The sequence below is a fragment of the Larus michahellis genome, chromosome 7 (genome assembly GCF_964199755.1).
Source record: "Larus michahellis chromosome 7, bLarMic1.1, whole genome shotgun sequence".
In the NCBI taxonomy this organism is placed as follows: domain Eukaryota; kingdom Metazoa; phylum Chordata; class Aves; order Charadriiformes; family Laridae; genus Larus; species Larus michahellis.
This window is the reverse complement of record NC_133902.1, coordinates 32029147-32044614: the sequence shown is the minus strand read 5'-3', so window position 1 is coordinate 32044614 and position 15468 is coordinate 32029147. Positions and strand designations below refer to the sequence as shown.

Sequence of the window (15468 nt, the reverse complement as noted above, 5' to 3'; positions counted from 1 at the left end):
CAGTGAGTAAGTGGTGGCCCAGGGAGTGCCAGGTGAGGGAAGCCAAATGCAGGAAACTGAGAAGTTTGTGGCATCTGTGTATGTGTTAAATCACCTATTCTGTGAAAAAGGCCAGTCCTCCAGCTTAACACAATTAACAGATTTTTACTCACCACCTTTTCTAAGCATTGAACCATGGAAAACTGGGCTTTGGGCAATTAGGGAAGAAGGACGTGAAATTATCTAAACAGCTACCTCACATTTAGTTGAATTCATATTTGCAGAATATTAAAGCCTTTTTAATTTTTAGAATCTTTAGAAAAGAGTAGTTTTCTGCATACCCAACATAACACCTTGGAAGGATCCTACAGTTCTGAGCAGACAAGCTCGTTACTTCTAAAGCTAGACTTCTTTTAGCTGTCATAAGCTGGAGGTCCCAGATCCCCAAACAACTGAAAGTCTCGACACATGCCACGTGTTCCTGGGGTTTGCCGAGCGACAAACACTCAGCCTTGTGAAGGCAGCAAGCCCCCTCGGCTGAGTGCTGAGCTCGCGCATGGGTATTTGCAGGGTCAGGGGCCTGAGCGATGAAGAACTCATGGGATATACTATAATAAAAACTGGAACTAGCAAATTCTTGCTTGACTAGCATTTATGAAGATTTATTGTAAATATATGTAAACATTAAGTAATAAGTGGTGTAAAATATCAGATTGTTACATGCTTTAGCTACTCTGTGTGAAAACATTTCACCTAAGATAGCTTTTAAAGTAGTCCATGAATATCCATGCTTTGCCATCTGCTTTTGAATTGAACGATCCCTCGAAAGCAGCACCATAAATATTTCCACAAACGAGTGATCTGTTCACATTATATCCACTAATGCTATCTTATGGCAGAGCAAACAAATAACTCAGATGTCACATCACTGCACACTCAACAATAAGGTGCACTCTGGCTGGGTTTTAGCACATTACTGAGAACTGCATCACTGGTTGTCTCTGAGGATCTAACCTGGCTTTTTAGAGACTTATTTCTTGACAGCCTGTCAAGAAAGGCTGGAGATGCACACTGAAGAAAGAATACCTTTAGCATCTCTTTTTTATTTTTTTAGAGATGATGAATTCTAATCTGGGTTAACTCTCAAAAAGATCTAACAACAGGATGAATAGGAAGTAGCAAAAGAGGATTTATAAAGGTGGTTTTATAAAATGAAGTCTTAAAGGCAGAATATGCAAGAGAAAATTTTTATGCATCAGTTATACAATCTGCTAGTCTAGTGAAAATTTTAAAATATAAGAAATTAATTTTGCATGTTTATACACTTGGTAGCTATTTCAAAATGCCCTCATCAGCTTCTTGGGAGACAACGAGAGCTGTACCAGTCGAGCAAATGCACACACAGGTTCTCTGAAGTTCGTTGATTGAGCAAAACGGTTCCTCATCAATGTTCATAAACTCCAGCTCCCTGCTTCATCTTACCAGCAAAGTGTCCAAGCTGAAAAAAGGCCCTTTGGCATAGGGGATTCCAATATATTTATTTTCTGTTCGGCACTGGGCAGATCGGTGTGTGCAGAGAGGGGTGCTCAGCGGTGTGGGGAGCACCCCACCCTCCCTCGCAGCCCCTGCTCTCCAAAGCCCCGCTGCAGCTTTGCCCTGGGGGTGGGTTGGTTCGGGCATCTACACAGAGGCAAGGAGAGCTTAAACCAGAGCTTGTCTCTGGGGCGGCAAGGCCGGGGAGGCTTTCCAAGGCTCCGTACCAGCTGAGTGCTGTGGTGCTGGCTGAGTCCACGCCACATCTGCCGCTCCGCAGGGGGAAGCTCTGCGGACGCCCCTCTGTTGTTCCTTTTCTTTTAAAGTAACCACTGAAGAAAACCACGAGGTGGGCGAGTGATGTCAAATGCTTAAAGGCAGCTGAACAAAACCAGTCTGGTCTACACGTGACACCCCATCACTTACTGAGTTTTTATTTCAAAAATGAATGAAGCAAACCACTGCTTTAATAAGGCTCTTTGGCTTGTCAGAAATAAAACATGAAGCAGTCGGAGCCACAAGTGGGGAAATTATCAAGGAAGATGAGTTAAAGTGCAGTTAATGCAGTTTTTCTTGTAGATGCCGTTCTTGTGACAGATGGCCTGGTCTTCCTGCTGTCCTAACAGGAAAGAAATGGCCCTGTGGGAGGAAAGTAAACAAAATTTCAAACAGATCTATTGTTTCAGCAGACAGGAGAGACACCATACACTCAAGTAGCTAACAGCACTGGCTGACTAACCTCAAAGCTGGTCTTTCATATGAGGATAGACCTTTTCCTCTTTGCTGCTACTTGAGAGTACCCTCAAGGGACAGCCGTGCCTGGGAATTAGGAAGCTGACTTTAACATCACAGCATACAATGTTATCTAATTTTGCCCTTGGGTTAACTGGTAACATCAAGGATATTACTTATTGGCTAACAAATAGGAAAAATGAGGCATGGTGGTAGAAAAAATAATACTCATATGATGGCACAAAGATCTATAGGTTCTAAAAAAATTAAGAATACCAGATGTTACTGTGCTTTCCAGTTGCCATGCAACCACAGCTACCCTGCTACGCTTCACCTTCCTAATCTCCTTAACAGCTAAGTCTAAAACAAGTACAATTAATTCCCCAGCGAACAAGACAGGACATCACCCAGTCCTGCGGTTACAGAAGTGCTTTGGCTGTTGGTATATAAACACTGAGCAGATACAGCACCAGCACAGAGCACGGCACCGAGCGGTGGTTTTGTAAGACTAACACAAGTCACTGTTGCGAACTACGATTTTTCCTGTAGTACAGGTTTTTACAACGACTCCTAACAGATATTTCTTACGCTGCTTAGGAGACAGTCCTTGCCATCCCACTGGTGATCCAGGCAGCCTCTTACCCTAGAAACCCAGATGGAAACGGGTGTGCTGTGCTCCAGCTGAGCAGCATGTAGAGGCTTTAGGACATGTAGAGTATTAACAGTTTACTCACTATGCCCACTTATGCCCTCTGACAATAACTATATGAATAATGATCATATTTTCTCCTTTATGACAAACGTCTTGGGTGATTTGCTTTGTGTGTTTTTTACACAAATAGCTTCTGGACCATACATATAGAAACATGATCATTATAGCTGTGCTAAATCAGATCACTTCCATTATCAATAAAATGGATGATGAACAGTGGCTTTGCTTCTAACAAATATTTGTATATATTTGTATATTTACGGAAAGTAATAAACACTCAAAAATCCCTTTATTCTGAAGTGGGAGTCATTTACACCAGGCACAGACACGTTCTACATCGCTTCCTGACCACAGTGCAGAGCTTGTGAGCAGCCATGGAAATGACTGGAATTAGCACTGATTATGAAGGTGTTCCCAGAGTTTCTGATTCAGCAATGAAGATTTTATTGTAACGACTACGGATTGTACAAGTGACATGCCAGTTTTGTGCAATCCCTTATTTCACAATACAGAAAAAAATACATGAAAGAGGAAAAAAGCTGCTCCATTTAATTTCCTGTGAATTCAAGCTCTGGGCATCGTCGTGTATTTGCATATAAGACGTGTAGGAACAATAATGATGACATTTAGTGCTTCGATAATTATGGCTTTCTGATATTTTTAAAGGTGTTCCTAAATGATAAATACTTCGGTTACACACATGATATATATGCCCTCAAACATTTACAAATGGTGATCATTCTCCATTCATCTGCTGTAGAAAATACTGCATTGGAAAGGGCAGGCAGACACACTTGGCGAAATAGGGTGGTATTAAAGCCTTTCTTTTTCAGACCTCCTGTGACTGTCCTGCTCCCTCGCAAAACTTCCCATGCACAGATTGCTGTTCCTGCCTTCAGCCCACTGCCAGGAGTCACCACATCCCCCCAACATAGTCAAGTTTCCCAGGCTGAGCTGCCCACTTCTGATACAGTGACCTTGACAATGCGGTCAAAACCAGGAAAGAGTTAAACACCTATGTGCACCGGGGCCATGTCTTCAGGAGAAGAAAATTATACGTTGGCTGTAGTACCAAGAGCAGACCTGTGCCTGGGACTCAGCTTCCAAAGATCTCCTCTGAAGATTTCAGCTGCATGGTTCGGAAATGCAGCACTGTGGCCAGCTGTTCCAATGGATGAAGATGAGAGCAGGACTGACTGGTTACTCCCAAAAGATACCGATAAATGGATGGTTAAATACCTATTCACCTGACAGTTTGTGGCTTTTAAGGAGGAGGCTGATAGGAAGAAATTAGCCTGGGTGTGGGGTGTTAAAAGAATTCTAGCAGTCTGACAGGGAGCAGAGTTGTGTCTATGCTGTGTGTAAGTCAAATAGATCTTACCCTTGGCTTCATGGCACAAGTATGTACTTGTCCAAATTATGTTCTCATGGGTTCATCGGGATTTTAGGATTTGCCAGTCTTCATGCACTGTTACTCAAAGAAAAGTTCACAGGAAACAATCACATGCTGTCTGCATAAAAAGGTTTGCATAGCTGTGCTTAAAGCCAGCTCATGTTTCAAAGTCAGAAATGGTGGTGTTAGGCTATAACTTGTCATAGCAGCAAGCACTGGTGCCGTGATCTCCCATTTACTGTTTCTCAGGCACATGGAAACGCACAAAATAATTTTTCAGTGTCATACAAACTACTACAGAAATCAGTTAAAATGAGATTTTAACGTTCTGATTATATACTTAGATTATTAATTGCTAGTCCAGCCCTCCCTATATTTTGCCCTCTTCTCATTATCTTGTGTTTGCAGTAGATGATAAGGGAGAAAGACAGACAAACCTGAATGGTTTGTAGCCAGAGGGGCATTTAAAATATTGCTCTGCACCTGGGAAACAGGTTTAATTACTGCTGCTGTCAAAATGTTTTAATGTAAACAGATTTCCTGATGGATCATATTTCCTTACTGTGAACTATCATCCCCCAAACACAATCCCCTTTATGGTAGGGCTTAAAATGAAGGTATCATAAATTAGGGCAATGAAGCTTTTATGATTAAAGATGCTTCATCTGCTTTTAATGCCTCAAATTACAGAAACTATAACAAGTCTTCACTTCAAAATTTAAATAGGATTAAGAGTCTGAAACTCTCTATAAAGTAGGTATCATAGGCCTGATTCATTCTGAGATGGTGGAGAGCTTTGCAGGAACACAGGAGAGAGGCAGCTCCTACTTCCTCTCTTTTGGAATTGGTCTAGCTGTTGGCTTACATTAAAAAGGGACTGAGAGTGTCCTCACCCGTGTACCAGAGATAGTCTTTGACAGAGCAAGGGAATACTGTGATTGCCTCAGCCATGCTTTCTCTGTCGTATAAAGCTTCTCCCTCTGGAGACCTTCCTAAAAGGCACATGAGAGCCAGGAAGCACACCCTCTGCCTGCGCCTACTGCTCTGTTCCTCAGGGGTACTTTGGGTACTTTAAAATAGGCAATGTATATCTATTCCATATACTCCTGTATATCTATTCCAAAAGAGAATTCACCATAAAAATACCTGCACGTGAATTGAGTGATGATTCTGATTACCCTGTTGTATTTGATTTATGTAATCATCTTACCCTATTCACTTTACTCCTGATAATAACTTTTGAGAGTGTGTTTCATATTAAACAGTGTTTGTCAAACGCAGATTTAAAATCTGTAATTAAAACATTTGCTTCCATAACATATTTATATTCTGCTCATCCATTCAAAATAGAGAAACATCGATCTTACTTGACTAGGTACCAACAGGTAAGGAAACTCAGCTTTCAGATGTGCATATTACCTCAGAATTAAAAAAAATAATAATAATAAAAGAAAGAAAAAAAATAAAATAAATGAAATCATTTCACGTAGGTTGTACATGAAAGAGGAACCTCAATTAATCTTATAAATTATTTATGGTGAATTATTCACTTGACTCATATAGAGATAAAGAAGGTGCTTTTTTATACTATAAAATCTACTCAGACTTAAAACCTGTATTAATATGAAGTAATGCATGATTATAGTTGGAGATGTACTTTTAAATCATCTTTGTGAAATCTGAGTTTGACTGAAGACACTTACTAAATATGCACTCTGTTCCTTGATACGAGTAGTCACGCGGGAAGTGTGCACGCAAAATGCAGAATTCAAGAGAAACCAAAGGGCACCCAACTTTGTAGATCACGAGTTCCCTCATTCTTCTGGGGGATGAAGCAAGTAAGAAAAGTCCAAAACACTCTAAGGGCATTCCTCAAGATTTCTGATTTGTGTTGTGGGACCACAGCCTTCTCTGCTTGTACCACAGCAGACTTTTCAAACTGTTTGTATTTTTCCTAATACGTATCAGTTAAGATCTTTTTGCTAAATTATGGCAAGTCAAAGCCCTGATCCTCCCAGCCTTTAACCACAGTAACGGCGGTACTGTGAACATTCCCACTGATTTATTGCCGTAGTTCAGATGAGTGAAATTACATATGCACCTGCATGTTAGCAGCCTTAGAGACACAGGAAGGAAACTCTTAGTTAATCAAGGCAAGTTTTCCAACCCTGAAACACTACTGTAAATAAATGCCCTACAGAAACAGAGTTCCTATTTGAAAAAGTCCTTTTATTAGTGGGAAGCTCTTGCAGAATCTCACTACTATGAGAGTTAGGAATATTTTTCCCTAATTTCTGTTCTACATTCATTCACGTTTGTACCATTTTGTCCTGCTTCAGCATGTTAGCATTAGGACCTGACTTGAAGGTGCTCCAAGTTTGATTAATACCTCACTTTTTTATCTGAGATTCAATGTAACACATCTCACACTTGACCAAATGCCACTGTATCACATGAAAAGTGACTTTCAATAACTAACATTCTATGCTGATCAAACATAACTGTGCTAAATGAGAGACACCGAAGTATTCTGCAGATCCAGAAACCTGTTCACACCTAACAGCATGGCCTACAAAGCTGTAATAAGCACGTTACCTCTATACTATAGACACAAACTAGTTTCCATGGTGATCTCACATTTCAGAGCAAATACTAACACTAGGCAAACTGGGGAACTGGTGAAGATGTCTAGATGGTGGTATGCTACTGGACATTACAACTTTTTTCAGGTGATGACAGCAGTAAACCCCTCCAGACTTACAAGACCGGTGTCGTATTTGGTCTTTGCCAGGAAGCTCCCGGCCCACCCTTTCAGCGGTTGGAAATCAATGTCATATTTTAACTTCCCTCTCTCCAGCAAACACAGATGTCGATGTAATATTGCTGGGCATGTTGTGGGCTCCACTTGGTCCAGTTTACTAGAACACCCATGGCTAGCCCTGGCAGTTAACTTCTGATTACACCACACCATGCACAATATTGCCCATGGTCCGTTGCCAGACTTCTGTGCTAGCAGACTCCACATTTCCTTTAGAAATAGAAGCTTTAAGTCCAAATTTTTTTACGAACGGAGGGGAAAAGAAAAGCAAGTGCAGTTTACCATTTAAAATCAAAGCTCTATGTGCAATAAACTTTAAAAAAATGGTGGTTAAATTGAGATGCCAGAGATTGAATGTCACCTAAAATCACTTGGTGACATTCAAATTCATATGTTTTTTACCGTATATTTGTTAAGATAGCCAGTTTATTTGTTTTAAGCAGGATCTTTTCCGCTGTTGCTCCTTTTAACCGGTTAGATTAAGGCCAGTATGAGCTCTAGCCATTTAAAGTCAGGCTTCATTCCAATAGTAAGATTGTCACTAAGAGGAAGATTGATAAATTGATGAAAAAGAAACCTGATATGCACAAAAGTGTGTCCAGGCCCCCTCAGTAGGATGGCAGCTATTTCATTCAGTTCCCTGGATTTTGTTTGCTGATTTAGAGTGATACAGATTTTGTTCTGAAGATACTTTTGTTACTTCAACTTAAGAAAAACTGCAAGATATAAAACTATCTTTTGGATGATTCATTAATATTAATAGGTTTGAATTTCATTCAGAGAATTTAGAGCACTGGTTATTTTCAAGAAAACAGTATAAATCCATAAGATAATAATCATTAAGTTGTGACACTATGGTATTAATTTATTACATCACCCAATACAGTAGAAACATAGTTCAAAATCAGAAACTCACCAAAGAGTTTCTATTTTGAGTTCTAACCAGATGACCAACTGTCTTTAAACAATACTTTTGCTTAAAACTATGGTTTTGTATATAGACATGGTAATTAGAATTTTTAATTATAATGCAGATTCTTAGCATCATTTATCTCACCTCACCCTGTGCTTGCTGTCAAGAAATTGCCCTCTTCTTCCATATCAGATATATTTCTATGAATTGTATAAGTTTTTTGTGCTTTACTTTTACCTTGAAACTTTTAATCCCAGGTGTTCAGTGCATTTGCAAAGGATTCGTCCTTCAATAGGCATTTTAGAGACAGGCCTACGCTGCAAAGTTTGCATCTGTACCTTCATTTTCTTTACAGACATCAGGAAAACAATCAATAATATGTCGGAGAAGTTGGAGAAAACTTGATGCCGAGTAAGAAGAAAATAGAAATTACTTTTTTCTTTTTTTTTCTGGGAAGAGATTTCCTGGAAGTTTCTACTCTGGAAGATGCAAAATGCAGCTACGAGATGCACAGCTGAGGTCTCCCTGTCCGAGCAAGGCAATGCAGAGAGTGGGAAGTTCTCTGCCTCCGCTCCTTCCCTGCCGCTAAGCAGCCACCCTGCTCCTTCTAAAAGCAATCAATAGGGATTTGGACATTGCTAGCAGACAGGCATAGAGCTGTCATCACAAAATTAAAACACAGAAAATAAATGTAGAACAATCTGAGGAAGGATAGCCTTGAAAAATAAGCTTTTACCGTTCAGTTAATTAATTCTGGGAAAAATTTTTGATCAAATCTGATTATTAACCTTGCTATCAGATGGTGAATCTGCCTGCTTTTCTGAAGCGGGTGTTGGCTGATAGCCATATCTTATCTTAGGTCATACATCTCCAAAGACTTCTATTTTTTAAAAGAAGGCTTACATAGGGAAGGGGCAGGAGGTCTTTTAAAATTACTGTATAATGCACATATTTAAGTTTATTTGTAAGATTTTGCAAGACGCTTGTGTGCCCAGCAATGTGCCTTGCATGAAAGGTGTTTTGATTTATCACTGAAACAAACATTTGAATGTCCTTTTCAGAAATATAAAAAACTGCTATAAAGCTTTTTCTAGAACAAATTATTTAATGAATACCAAGCAAAATCATTTTTTTTGTGTTCTTAAGCCAAAACTTCTACTTTGTGGGAGGGGGGAAATATTGGTTAGCAAGCACTTATTACTCAAAAGAAGGATAATTACTTTTGCTGCTGTGAGAGGGACCGGATACTTATATCTGGAAAATAGTTATTGCAACTACTTTCTAAAATGCTTCATAATTATACAGCAGTACTGCACACTGCAGAGTTGTTTCCATGCTAAACATCAGTTTGGACATGCTCAGATTTAACAGGAGTGAAAACGAGTACCCATTTTTCTCGAGAGCACTGTGTTGTGGGAACATTTGTGTTACAAATCTGACACACAAATTCATATAGTCTGGGGGACTTCTGGAAACTGACCCTGTATCCTAGGTTTGAGATCTATCATGTATTGATTCCAGCTTTGTGTTCACACCCAGAGTAGCAGGCTACCTGGTACTTAAATTTTAGTTAAGAAAAATCTTCTGGGAATGTGAAACACTGACTTTGGCTGTTCCTTTACCAGGAGGCAGAAATGCAACAAAACACACACAAGTTAATCTGCATTTGAACTCTGTCAAATGTTGGATTGACTGTTAAATGTCCCTGATGCTTACCCAATTACTGTTTTGTGTATTGCACAAAATTCACAGTTTGCAACTTTTTACAGGTCAAAAGGAGTTTTTGGAAAACCTTCCTACCAATTTTATAGGAAAAATACAGACAACTGAAACAATGTGTGTATTAGTTATGTCTTTGTATTACTGCTAAGTGAGGACATTTTCTTTATGGTTCTTTCTTTATGGTTAAGAACAGAAGCTTAACAAAGGGATTTCATATTGACAGTTACTTTTGTAGGAAGCCAACACGGTCAAATCCCACCTTATCAAAGAAAATTTCAGTCCTGGACACAGAAACTGTATTAGAGAGTTATGATCCACCTCCCGTGAGCTAGCTGCAGGTCGTCTGCAAATGTCCCCTGAGATGCTGTGCACCTTGGATCATGCTGCAGAGGACCAGAAGCTTTAATTCATGCTTTATAATATTGGTCAGGGTACCCGTCTCTTCAGTCCTTCTCTGTACTCTCTTCCTCTATAAAACCCCAAGAATCAAATTTTTCCCATATGTGGGTCAGGGTGGATGGAGAACCGGTGCAGAAATGACGGCTGACCATAGTAACTGGATGCAGACCCTACTCACAGAGTGAACACAAGCTGAGGACTTCAAGGACTCACAGCCTTTTAGCCACTGGCCCCCAACATTGCTACAACCACGCCTTGAAGCAACGAGCTGGCGCAGACTGCCAGACTTTTCCGGCTGGGACTGCAATAGGGAGTGCTGCTCAGTAATAGAAACTTAGAGCACCATATACCAGAACAGATATTTTTATAAACTAATTTAGTACAGACGCCAGATTTCTCATAGTTTTAGGGAGTGCTGAATATGACCCTTTCTATGGTCCTTGCTGTCAAACAGCAGTATGGTTAAAATACTATTACAAAACCCAGTTGTCCATCCCCACCGTATTTGTTGCATTACTACCACCTACCTACCCTTCCAGTTACGTTTAGGAAGTTGTTTACAGAATAAACATAATAAAAAATGCCGTAAATTGTATTCTAATAAAAGTTTAAAACTTATTTGTTGTTGTAAATAAAATACAGCATCTGAAAGGATATTTCTCTGAGTGACTGCTGAAAATCCATTATCTGTAACATGTGCAGCAGAAATTTCTCATTTATGCTCACCATAGCATTAGTGGCCTGAGAAGAATCTATTTGGTTCAGTGACCTATTATCCATGCTATTTGATTAGATGCAGACAACACTTTTTTATTTGGATAAAACTCAGCTTAAAACATTTTTAAGATTTCTTTACTCTTTTAAGGAAAATGAGAAAGATATATTGTACCACAGTTGTTTATCATCCTAAAATGGCATAGTATGAATCATTCGAATTGAATTGCAAAGAAAAAAAATCTGTTCGCTATACATGAAGACAGTCAGTACTTAAGAATCAGAATTGTGAAATAACGGAACTTGCAAAGTACTTTAACATCTGAAATGGAAACATTAAGGGCCACAGTTTTGAGACACTGGAGCACCTAAAAACATAGAAAGGCACCTTGCGGAATTTCAAAACCCCCCACTCGTGCATTCAACCCACATTTCTGTCAGCATGAATGTCGTGCTGGACACATCTGTCTGCATCTTTATGTTTTGGTGCCCCTATTCCTTTTCTTCGTGAAGCCAGTGGTCTGCCCGGATGGGAGCAGGCTCGGCCGCGGGCTGCTCTGAAGGAGCCGAGGGCCAGCACAGGGGCAAAGCCCTGGTGTTGGCAGCGTCACTCGCTCAGTTGTGCAGAGCAGCAGCTCGTCCTCTGGCAGCCAGCGGCTCGGCAGGTTTTGTTGACTGTGGCTGCAGGGAAAAATATCCCCCCAAACAGTGACTGTTTTGGTGGCAGTCATACTGGAAGGAGCCCATTTAGTCCTCTGCTCTCTCCTGCTGAGATGGGTAACGTGCACCTGAGGAAGGTACCGTCCCCATGCAATGGGGATGTGCAATTAGTATTTATTAGGCTGAATACAGAATAGAATTTTGTTGGCAGTGTGCTATATTGAATATGGATAAACTGCAATGTTATCAATGAAACTGCCTTCACTGCTGACTGCTTTCCATTGCGTAAAATAAGACAGTTAAAAGGTGTTTCTTCAGCTGCCTTTGGGGGACAGAATTATGGAGGCACCTATGCACCCAGTAAAATCAAATGAGATGATATGTAAAAGTTTTTCACAGTTGGGCTATTAATGACTCCACTGCTCACAAGAAGTCTATTTTACATTTAGTGCTTTATAGCAGTATATAACAATAAGATAAGATTTGCACCACTCAGACTTCCAGTTTTTTAAGGCACAGTCCTCAAACCATACAACCCATAGATAAATTTGTCAGTGGCTGGGAGCGTACTCAAAGAGGGATTAATAGGAAAGAGAGAAAAAAAGGTTGAAAAGTGATTTAAGGGAGGAGAATCTCAGCAGGGATACAGAACCATAGACACACTTTCAAAATTTTCTTTTAAAACGTTAATGAAGGATATTAAGTACAGAAGTGCTCTATGGAAATACGGCAGATGCAAATATTAGGAACAAAGTAGGAGCTAACCTTCAGATTTTGGATTAACACGTGTTACAATTCAACAAAGCCTGTGAAAGCCCATCAACTCCAATTCCTTGCCTTTCTCCAGGTCGAGGTAGCAAAGGACAGTTTAATACTCTGGCTAAGAGGCTTAAGTAGTGGCTTTTGCACAATGTTACTGCTTTTCTGTCATCAGGGCTACAGCTATGGCTGTTACTCCTACTGGTGAAGAAATACAAGTTCAGATTTTGCTGGGTGCTTTGAAATACTTACTTAGGCAGACAACGCAGACAATTCAACCAAAAAGTAATCGTCAGTTTCTCCCAGGGAATGTAACAGAAAAATCTAACAAAATTCAGCAAAGGGCAACGTTTTATAAACAGATTAAATAAGATTTGGTGGATATGACAGAAGAATGGACTGATAAAGCAGAAAAGTCAGAAATAAGAACTTCAGGATATCTTTGTTCGGTTAAAAAATGATTTCTGATGGGAACATAGGCAGTACTTGAATGGAATTATTCTTAATTTTCCCAAAAGAGAAGAACAAACATTTTTAATGAAAAGTAAGTTCAGTCAAGAAAGTAGCAAAATTAATTGTCTTTACTGATGGTATTCAATGCTTTTTGTAACTAAATTTCAAAGCACTGTTTAGAGAGAGCTCATGACTATCATCTATGATGCTATGATTCTATGATCTTTATATTATAGACATGGAAACTGAGATACATGATCAGAACAAGCAGACTACAGAAAAATGTATCCAAGAAATTGCCAACACTGAAGAACAGATTGTGGAACCAGCAGGCAAATGGATGTAAAGAGGAGAGAGAGTGCACCTATAAGCCATGCTAAGCAGCTCACGTGGCTGCTATTCATCTATTATCCTCCATACATATAATGAACTCTCTTAGACCAAAAAGTTAGCCATACAAACCTGTATCTGTTTCTCTTATTGCACATAAATATTTTCCTTTATTTGATAAAACAGATTTAAATTACTGCTGTATTGTCAGATTATGTTTCTCTGGCCTATTTTATCAAATGCATTGGCTAAATCTGTGTCAGGCGACAATTTTGCCTGCTTGGATTTCATGTAATTGTCAGACATATAGGCCATTTCAGCAGTACATTCATAACTATGTAACACCATCTCAAATTCCCAAATAGCTGCCAAGTGCACAAAAGATATATTTTCAGTTCAGCAAACTTGCTACCACCACTTCTGCTTTTTGTTTGTTATGCAAACCCAACAGCATTCAGTATTTTTGTACAGTTGATAATTGCTAATTATGGAAGGAAGAGTTATCTGATTGTCAACCATGGAATCAAATGAACTGAAAATATTCCATCAAGCATTTAACGAAAGTGTAGGAAAAAGACTGACTAAAAATAACAATGAACGTGTTCTTTGCATTGAAAGATCATTGGCAGAAGTAAATCGCACAAAATTCAGATCCTTATTGCTTAATCATCTCACATTTCATTAGCTACAGCTGCCAATTGTCTTGTGCAATGTGAATTGCTTTTCATAACAAAAAAAAAGGAGAAAAAAAAGAAAAAAAAAAGGAGAAAAAAAGAAAAAAAAAAGAAAAAATGTTTCTTAGGCTGGAAATCGGTTTCACTAAGATGCAGTGTTGGAATGCAAATATTCATTTCTGAATTAATTCATGACAGAGGGCTTGGCCAACCTGAGCTAATCACACCCCTGGGGTCCTCTAATCCTCTAAAGCTGATTATCTCATGATTGTCACACCCACTGGGAGTTCCCTTTGTCATTAGCAAATTCAAACTCTGGTTTAAAAAAAAAAAATACTTGTTTTGATGCTAAGGTTGGGTAGTGAATAGCAGCTCTAGCTCTAATCCTTTGGCTGGCTGACAGGAGGAAATGCACTCTAGTACGTCTCATTGCTCCCTCAGAATTATTAGGATTCAGAGAGAACCAACAGCTAGCAAGTCAGGTGGCAAGACTATATACTGATAAGACAGCTTTGTCCCTCCAAACTTAAAGCAGATGCCAGTAATAAATACATGCAATTCTCTTTTTTTTCTAGTCTTTGTTTAGTGTATCTGTTTTGATGGCAAATTGGCATCAAGTCGTGAAGAAATCTGTGCAACATAGATTGCAAATATGTTGTCCAACACATGCTTCATGATGTCCTCTTCAAAATCTGTCTTCTGCCATGACGGTAGAAGCTGCAGGAGGAGCAGACACGTTCACGGCATGCATGGGAAACAACTGCTAGTGAACAGGTGACATCTGTCTCCAGCAGGTACTTCTTAAACACGATTTATAAGATTATATCACTAGAGAAGTAAAGTCAAAGTTTAAAGCCCACTGCTGGGGCTATTACATGTGCAAGCCCTGCAAAACACAGTTTGTGCATTCAGCCACGTTGCACAGAAATTCTCCATGTGTGATAATTTTCATTTATTCAATATGAGTTTTGTGTGCTGTGAAACTTGTGTTGGACAAACACTATAAAATTTGAATTTGTGTCAAGCTGGAAAATCGTGCGGGAAAGCTTGCACTGAGGGTATGCTTTGAATTATTCATCACAGTTGTTGTTGAATTTGCATTGTTTGTTGCCAGCATTTCCAAGCTGCTGGAATTTGCTTGATAAGTTAGCTGTCTAACCACTGTATTTAAGTGTACCGTAGTGGCTTTCCACTTCCTAATACAAACACTACTTGTCTGTAATCTGAATTGTTTAAATTTCTAATAATGATTCCATGGGATATTTTTTTTTTTACCTCTGGGGCTTTTTTTTGTTTTAAATAAAAAAATTAATTGCAGGTAGGCAGACGTGCATGTGCACGTGGAGGTATGGGATGTGCAAGAATGGAAAATCTATTCAATTTTGCAGTTGGTATATGAGAAAATTGCTGGTACTTGTTTGGTGTACTTAGAAATACTAGTATGACATACTCTTGTGTCATTTATTTTGAATCCACGCATACATTTAAAGTTTCACTCAGATGTAGAGTGTCCAATTACAATATGCAGCTTGTCTCGCTCAATGAAATTCACACCGATCCTCTAAAGTTTGTATTATGAGATTTAACACTCCTTCTGCATGCAAACTTTTAAGATGCAATATAATGCGTATTTTGTGAAAACATGTAGCCCGATGTGAAATGTACATAACCTGGCTC

General features: G+C 39.3%; 1 protein-coding gene across 1 annotated transcript in view; it reads right to left on the bottom strand.

The window, feature by feature from the left end:
• Nucleotides 1-15468, bottom strand: part of LOC141745967 (uncharacterized) — a 243352-nt gene that overhangs the window by 200949 nt on the left and 26935 nt on the right. The window lies entirely within an intron of this gene.